Raw genomic sequence first — 8,233 nt, forward strand, 5'->3', positions numbered from 1 at the left:
TTGAAAGTGAAAAGAGTTTTCTCTAAAAAGATCTCCACATGAACACAAATTCTCTTTGTTATTTTAAAATATAGTTCCTTCAAACCAATCTTTGCCAAGAGCATAGCAGAGAGGATCTGATAATAGTGTCCAAAATTTATTCGAAAGAGATGCATTGCAGAATTTTTCTAAAGATTGGGAAAAGATTTGAAGAGTGTCTTCAAAGGGATAGATTTCTTCTTACCTCTAATTTAATGCTTAACTTCCTACATATTGATATATATTTTTCTCCTTTTCTGTATTGCAATTTTAAAACAAAATCGAAACAAAGCAATCACTTGCTTTCGCTATGGGATTCAATCCCTTCAAGATCGTCGTGTGAAGTGAATTGATTTTCCTCTTTATTATCTATCTATACTATTTAAAAAATGGGTAGAAACATCTTATTTCCCCTTTTGCCTATTTTAGTTGATGATCATATAGATATCTTACGTAATTTCAAATTTAAATCATGAAAAGAATCACATAATTCTATCCCTAATAATCTCTACGATTTTTTCTAAAACAATCATATGTCATCCTCTAATATCTTATTCATGAAATAAAAATTAAAAAATTAAAAAAAAAATCTCACATTTTATCTCTAATATCTACTTCACCTTAAATACATTAAGGAAAACAAATTAAAAACATATCACATTTTATCCTCTAATCTCTTATTCACAATTTTTTTTTTTTTAAAAAGAACACTTATTATCTCGGATCATCTCTACTTCACATTAAATAAATGATATTTTTAAATATAGATAAAATCAAATTATGATTTATCTAAATTTTTCTATAAATAGCTAATTTCAATTTCTCATTTTCCATCGAGTATCTTATTTTCTCTCCCTTTTCTTTTTTTTTTTTTTAAGAAATTTTGTTATAGGTATTTTTCTTTAATTTCGTTAATAGCAACCTTTTTTTCAACGTTTCTTTTCCTTCTTCTTTAGCAATTTTAATTTCCCTCTTTCAAGTATATTTTCTACCTTCTATAAGAAGATATCATTTCTCTCTCTCTTTTTTTTTCTGTTTAAACATATATCATCTTTTTCAATTTTATTTCACTTTTCAAGTTTGTACAAACATATAAGTTGTTTAATGCAATTTTTTTTATATGCTTCTGTAGTTTTTTTTATACACGCAGACCCTCAAATAGTGTAGAAGGTGGAAAAAAGACCTTACTTTTGAGATTCAAGAAATTTCTCAAAGTTCAAGCAGTTTAGAGGCCACCAAAGTGACGCAGAAGAAAGTGGTTGTTTTTATGCTTTTGTAGCTTTTTTTTCACATTTTAAATTTTTGTAAATGCTGTTACTATTTATTTCATGTTTTTGTTCTTTTTTCTTCTTTTTGAATTTTTATAAGTATACACTAATTCATCTTTGAGTAATTTGTAAAATCAAAATAAAGTTTAAAATCAAGAAGAAGAACATTACAAATCTGCAAAAAAATAAAATAAAATAAAATAAAAATAAGTCTTAAGAGTTTATATATACATAAAAAAATAATAATAATATTTTGGTTTAAATTAAGAGCATAATCAACTCATCTTGTTTGAACGACATCTTTTTATACGGAAATAGAAAATATAATATTTTTGTTTAAATTAAAGTTTAAAACTAAAAGATTAATCAAATCATCCAATTCAAAATCAATAAAATATATAAAATATGGTTTAATTTGAAGTCTAAATTAAGAGTGTAATTAAATCATCTAATAAATTTAAGGACTACCATGATTTTTTTTTTTTTTTTTTTAATCTTCACATGTAGCTCCTAATTTTTTTTTCTTCTTCCTAAAAGGAGCTTTAAGAGGGATAACTTTTGATTTCCCTTTTTATCTATTTTATTTTAGGATTATATGGATATATGAGGTAATTTTAATTATAGAGATTAAGCAATTTGTGCAAACCCTTGATTTATCCTCGATTTTCACGTTACAATATTAAGTTCTATCATTATTTTTTTATATATATATTTTAGATTTGATATTTATTTATTGGCATCATTTTTATAAGATCATTATTATATATATTTTTTTGTCATTTTTAGATTTAATTGATTTTTATTTATCACGTTATTTTTAGATCCAATATTCATTTATCTATTACTATATTAAAATGAGCAATAAGGAGAGAATTTTTTTTCCTCCTTTTGCCCTTCAAGCATCTGAGAATTCCTATTTTACCCTCACAATCTTTCATAATGTATGTAAGAATTCTTTAAATGAACACATCTCCCAAATTTTATAGACATACCCCTTCACGTCGTAACTAGACATTTTCACGTTATAACTACAAATTTTATAGACATGTCGTTTCATATTATAACTGCAAATTTTATAGACATATTCCTTCATGTCATAACTACTAATTTTTCATCGTATTAGATTGAATGCAACATGATAAGTTGGACATTCAATCTCTCTGGAGGTATGTTTTGGGTTTGATGATTGTGACCAATATGCAGAAGACTCTCCCGACCCAAAATTTTTGTTTTTCTTTGGCCCTATTTTCATTTTCAAGATATCCTATGATAGAAAGAATTTTAGAATGATAATATTGAAGTTTTCATTCTCCATTTCAAGATGGTCGTATCCTACTCCGTATCTGTATTGATTTTTTTCCATGGGTTTTTGTTGTCACCACCACTAAAGGCTTTAAGTAGATGGTGAAGTTTCTAAGGGAATTCTCTAGGGCTTTTCTATTCGTAATGGAAACCAGTGAGTCTATTCTCTCTAATTTTTTTAAAAGAAAGAGAACAAATGATGTTAAATAAAAATATTGAAAAGATAGAAAGATTCGAGGGAGACATTTTCGGTATACTATTCCATAAAATTGAAGACGATTAATATAAAGAAGCAAATGCTTAAAGATCTATAATACAAAAGGGAAAATATATGTGTCAAGATGATACTGGATAATGATTAACAACCAAACAAAAGAAATCAAATTGTACATAATTAACCATAAAATAGGGTAAAAAATAACTCTAATAGATATGTAGTTTGGATTGATAAGATATGTAGGGTTTGGAAGTCGAAAATAAATTTCTACTTCCTTTTTTTTTTTTTTTTTTTTGATATAGTGGTATACTAATATAAAAGGAGTTATAAGAGAGGAGAATTTCAATTTTAAATAAATATATATTGTATTCTAAATTTTAATGTTTATACCTTTTCTTATTATTTGTGTGTTATTTTATTTTATTTTTTTTATTTATGTATACATGTATTTTATTAAGAAGAAAAGACAATATAAGGGGCATCATTGGGTAGCGAGGAGAGGAGAGAAAAAAATAAGGTACAATCACACCCGCATATATTTAAAAATAACTATTTCTGTTGTTTATTTCTTTCGTCTTTTTTTTCTTTCTACTAAACATAGTAAATTTTTGTATTTTTTTTCTTCAAGATTAAGAAATTTAATTGTGAACTCATGCACACTTTTTTTAATAATTCTTTAAAATATATTCCTTTTTGTGATTTGCGCCAAATAATTACTCATAATAAGATCAAATAATAAGTTTTGTTTTTTTATTTTTCTTATCAATTTTATTTTACAGTTTTATTTTCAATTACATCACATATATTTTAATTTTATTCATCAAATCTAAGTTTTTATCTTTTTCTCTTTTTTTACTTTATTCATGTCAAATATTTAAAATTTAAATTCAATTAAAAGTATATTTATTAAAAAATCTTATTTCTGTATTAAAAATTATGTCTCAAAATTTTCTACCACAATTTTGTTGTTTATATTTTGATTTGAATGAAGAAGAAATAGATATATTTAATTTAAGAAGTTTAATCTTTGTTTTAAAAAGTAGAATAATTATAAAATCGCAGTTGTTATAAAAATTAGATTGTTTTGGTTGTTTTCACCTTTCAATTTTATTGAACCAATAATTCAACATTATTTCATTTCTAAGTTAAAATAAAATTTTTGAAAAATCTAGAATTACGTAATATAATTTTAGTAAGTATATTATATAATAAACAATAAACATATAGTTTTACATTCACAAGAAATATATAGTTTTAGGTATTTTCTTTTTTACTTCATTTGGTGATAATTATTTACTAATCGAACTTAAAGAAAAATAAATTCTCAAATAAAATTTTTGAATTTTATCATAAAAATTATGTTATAGACATCATAAATATTTTATGTCATAAACATTAATCATGTACATCGCACATGTCACTAACTAATCATACTAAAAACAATATTTTTTTTAATCATAGATGTTAACAAGATTTCCAAAAATCTCATCATTTTAGTTTTTTAATCATTTTTAGATTCTATTTTTTCGATACATTCTCCCTTCCACAACTCAATTGTTTTCCGTCAATTTGGTTTCATTTTGAAAAGTTGGGCCAAAATTCCAATAAGCAGTCTTGAAGCTGGCCAAAGAGGATGTGCTTGTTGAAAGCGTTGACGAGCCAACTCTAAATCTCACAAACTTTTAAGAGAAGAAACTTGTTCTCTTAGAAGACTCAAGAACGCACAAGAGAAGAATATTGTTCTCTTGAAACTCAGTTTTTTTTTTTTAACTTCAATTTGCTTCTGATTTTGATTCTTTTCTCTTGCATACAAATGAGGGAAATGAACTCTTTATATAGTACTCAAGAGACACTTCCTAAAATACACAAAATAAATGAAGTACATGTATATATATCATTCATGTACTTGAACAATTACATGTATCTAGAAATGCATATATCTTGAAATTAGAAATGTATCTAGGAATGTGTTATCTATAATGTATCTAGCTTATTAATTTCTATACTTCTCCATTTTTGATGAATTCTCTGATGAAATGATACTTGATTTGTATGTATTTTCTTCTTCCATGAAAAACTGGATTCTTTGAAAGTGAAATAGATGATTTATTATCACAGAACATGATGGTCCCTTTCTCTTGAGGACACTTCAATTCATGTAGTACCTTTCTAAGCCAAAGTGCTTGACAACTAGCTGCAGACAAAGAAATGTATTCAGCTTCCGTTGTTGACAATGCTACAACATCCTACTTCTTTGATGCCCATGAAACTGCTCCAGAACCAATATTAAATACATACCCAAAAGTACTTTTGAAATCAACAATATTTCCTCCCCAATCACTATCACTGTAGCCAACAAGAACATTATCCACATTACTTTTATAGTGGATTCCATGATCAACAGTTCCAATAATATATCTAAGAACTCTCTTTCCAGCTTCCCAATGACTTCTCTTTAGTGATGCCATAAATCTACTCAATAAACTTACTGAGAACATAAGATCAGGTCTAGTTGTAGTTAAATACATTAAACTTCCAACAAGACTTCTATAAATGGTGGCATCAAAAGCTTCACTATCATCATGCTTGCTTAACTTTAAACCCAGTTCCATAGGAGTACTAGCAGGATAAGCATTCTCCATTTTAAACTTTATCAACAAATCTTTTGCATGCTTCTTTTGAGAAATTGCAATCTCATTATCACCTTGTTTAACTTCAATACCAAGAAAGTAATGAAGTAAACCCATATCAGTCCTCTCAAATTCTTTCTCCATGCTCTCTTTGAACTCGTCAATCATCATGTTTGAATTTCCCGTAAAGATTAAATCATCAACATATAGAAAAAATCATCAAGAAATTACTATTTTCGTCTTCTTTGATATGGAGAGCATTTTCATATGGACATCTTCTGAAACCATCCTTCAAGAAAAAATCATCGATACGTTTGTACCAAGCTCTTGGTGCTTGCTTTAGCCCATACAATGCTTTCTTCAATCGACACACCTTATTTTCTTCTCCAATTTTGGCATAACCAAGGAGTTGCTCAACATAAATTTCATCCTCTAAATACCCATTTAAAAATGCTGACTTGACATCCATTTGATGAACTTTCCAGTTATTTTGTGCTGCAAGGGCTAACATCAAACGAACAGTCTCCAAGCAAGTTACTGGTGCAAAATCTTCTCATAATCCACACTAAACTTTTGTTTGTAACCTTTTATTACGAGTCTGGCATTGTATTTCTGTACTTCTCTATTTTGCTTCAGTTTTGTTCTATATATCCATTCGACTCCAAGAGCTTTTCTATTCTCTGGTAATTTAACTAACTCCCATGTCTCGTTTCTTTTGATTGCCTCAATCTCTTGATCTATTGCATCTTTCTATTTCTCATCTTGAATTGCTTCTTCAAAGTATATAGGATCAACATCTACAAATAAAGCAAAATCAGCATGTTCATCATTTTGTATTCTTCTTGAAGTATTATAGATCTCTTGAATATTTCTTGTCTTCCTTGGAGTAGTTTCTTCATCACTTCTGGAGTGTGATGAAGAAGGTGAAGTCAGTGGTTCAGTCTCTTCAAGCTCCACGTCTCAAACATCTTTTTTGTCATTCATGTCAACAAGTAATGGATTCTGGTCTTTATTTGGTGCATCCCATTGCCAAAATTGTGCTTCATCAAACTTGACATCTCGACTAATAATAACTTTCTTACTTATAGGGTTGTATAATCTGTAAACCTTGGAGTTCTCACTGTACCCAACAAAAATACATTTTTCTGATTTATCATCTAGTTTACCTCTTTTCTCATCTGAAATATGAGAGTAAGCAATACACCCAAACACTCTTAGGTGACTAATAGTTGGTTTCAATCCGCTCCATGCTTCTTGAGGAGTAATACCTTGCACACTTTTAGTTGAAGCTCGATTTAGGAGATAAACAGCATAAGTTACTACATCTCCCCAAAATTTATCTGGAAGCTTCTTGGCCTTCAATATACTTCTTGCAAGTTCTATTATTATTCTGTTTTTCCTTTCTACAACTCCGTTTTGTTGAGGAGTTCTTCGAATAGTCTTCTGATGCTTGATTCCATTTTCCTTCAAGAAATCTGAAAAGACTATATATTCTTCTCCACGATCCGAACGCAATGCTTTCAATTTCAAGTTACTTTCATTTTCCATCATTGCTTTGAATGTCTTGAAACATTTGAAAGTAGAGCTCTTTTCTTTTAGCAGATAAATCCACGTTTTCCGACTGTAGTTATCAACAAATGTGAGAAAATAACGGTTACCTTCATGTATAGTGGTTCTCATGAGTCCACATAAGTCTATATGGACAAGCTCGAGAGGTTTTGATGCTCTCCAAGAACCTTCAGTCGAAAATGAATTTCGATGATGCTTTCTGAAAACACATGCTTCACAAAGTTGATCTTCCTTTTTAATATTTGACATTCCTCGCACCATATGTTGTTGACACATGTGAGACAAAGTGTTAAAACTCAGGTGCCCGAATTGACAATGCTACAACCATGAAGAGTCATTTACTAAAGTCTCAAAACAAACAAGCTTCTCATAGCATATTTTAATTGGAAACATTTTGTTGTAAGTCATGTGTACCTTCGTTATGAGACCTCCATTCTTGGTTCTAATCTCGCATATGCTATCTTTAAAGATAACATCATGTCCTCTTAGGAGAAGTTGCCCAACACTTAAAAGATTGTGTTTGAGACCTGAAACATAATACACATCAGTAATTCTTTTTGCTCCCTTTTTTGTCTTGACAAGAATATCTCATTTTCCTTTGACCTCGAGCTTCTTGTTGTCACCATCTAAAGATATAAAAATATCCTTTCTTCCTGTCATGTGGTTACTGCAACCACTATCAAGATACTATATTTCCTCAGTGCTTGTTTCTTGGACGTTGAATGTGAGAAAGAGAAGACCTTGATCATTATCCTGTTGTTCATGCATTAGAGTGGTTTCTGCTTGATTAGAATTAGCCTTCTTAGACCAACAGTTTGCTTGAAAATGTCCATAACGTCTACAACTGAAATATTGTATGTGAGAAAAAACTCCATGACCATTACTTCTGCCTCTTCCTCTATTTGAACTTCTTCCCCTTCCTCTATTTGAAGAAGATTGATTGCCTGTGCTCTCTGACTCTGAATTTGTTACGACATTGGATCGTCCATTGCCTCTACCGCCACGTCCACCTCTTCTTCCATCAGATCGCCCTCTAGAGGAGGATTGCATATGAAAAGCTTCTTCTGAAGGAGTAGAATCAAACAACTTCAATCTGAGCTCATGAGATTGAAGAGATCCCATTATAGCTATTGATGGAGAGAGTTGACAAATCTTTGGATTCTTCAATTGCTACAACAATATGCTATCTTTTAGTCATGCTTCTAAGGATCTTTTCAACCACCCTTTGA

At 29.2% G+C, this 8,233-nt stretch overlaps 1 pseudogene; it reads right to left on the reverse strand.

Moving 5' to 3' along the window:
• Positions 1-5,051: 5,051 nt before the first annotated feature.
• On the reverse strand, positions 5,052-5,606 carry LOC150032183 (secreted RxLR effector protein 161 pseudogene; annotated as a pseudogene).
• Between the last annotated feature and the right edge of the window lie 2,627 nt (positions 5,607-8,233).

The sequence above is a fragment of the Benincasa hispida genome, chromosome 12, assembly GCF_027475165.1.
Source record: "Benincasa hispida cultivar pf3 chromosome 12, pf3_genome.v1.1, whole genome shotgun sequence".
Classification (NCBI taxonomy): domain Eukaryota; kingdom Viridiplantae; phylum Streptophyta; class Magnoliopsida; order Cucurbitales; family Cucurbitaceae; genus Benincasa; species Benincasa hispida.